The sequence below is a fragment of the Synchiropus splendidus genome, chromosome 1 (genome assembly GCF_027744825.2).
Source record: "Synchiropus splendidus isolate RoL2022-P1 chromosome 1, RoL_Sspl_1.0, whole genome shotgun sequence".
In the NCBI taxonomy this organism is placed as follows: domain Eukaryota; kingdom Metazoa; phylum Chordata; class Actinopteri; order Syngnathiformes; family Callionymidae; genus Synchiropus; species Synchiropus splendidus.
Window position 1 is genome coordinate 27,502,152 of NC_071334.1, and position 687 is coordinate 27,502,838.

The following is a 687-nucleotide window of genomic DNA, read 5'->3' on the forward strand; positions in this document are numbered from 1 at the left end:
TGACGGTGAAGGCTCTACAATTATTTGTGCTTGTTCAGGGATCACATCAAGTGAATCATGCCATTAATGATTGACAGGGCATGGATTGCATTTCATTGGTGGAACATTGAAGACTGGATTTCCTTCACACTCTGCTGGGTTGTAAAACTAAAACTAAAGTTGTTTATGACTGACTGACAAGAGATCTTTGGGTTTACTAGTGAATGGATCCTGTGACCACCTCAACGACAGTACAAGACACTTTGAAAATATAGTGTGTGTCAGTCTTTGACTTGCAGTGGGGTGTGAAAGGAAAAACAGTAGGGAGTGGAGAAACTGACTTCATAGTTAGGGTCAAAGATTATGGTTGCAGAGGGCAAAGGTGATACTGGATTCATGCTTCGTAAGAGACACGGCCGTACTGTCTTGGGAAAAGAGGGTACACCCCCATTTAGTTTCACTGACTTTTTTAAACACAACAGCTGCAGTCGTGTATTTGTGCTAATGATGGGAGACCTCCTACTGCAGTGGAAGAGTCCCATGCTCTCCCAGTCATCTCCAGGGACAGAAGCCTTCCCTATACACTCTTTCTATCCTGGAAAACATGACAGTTTTTAATGATATGAAAGACATACATTTGGGACTCGATTGAAAGAAAACAATCAGTTACAGGATAATAAGTGACACCAAATTTAAGATAACTTTGTA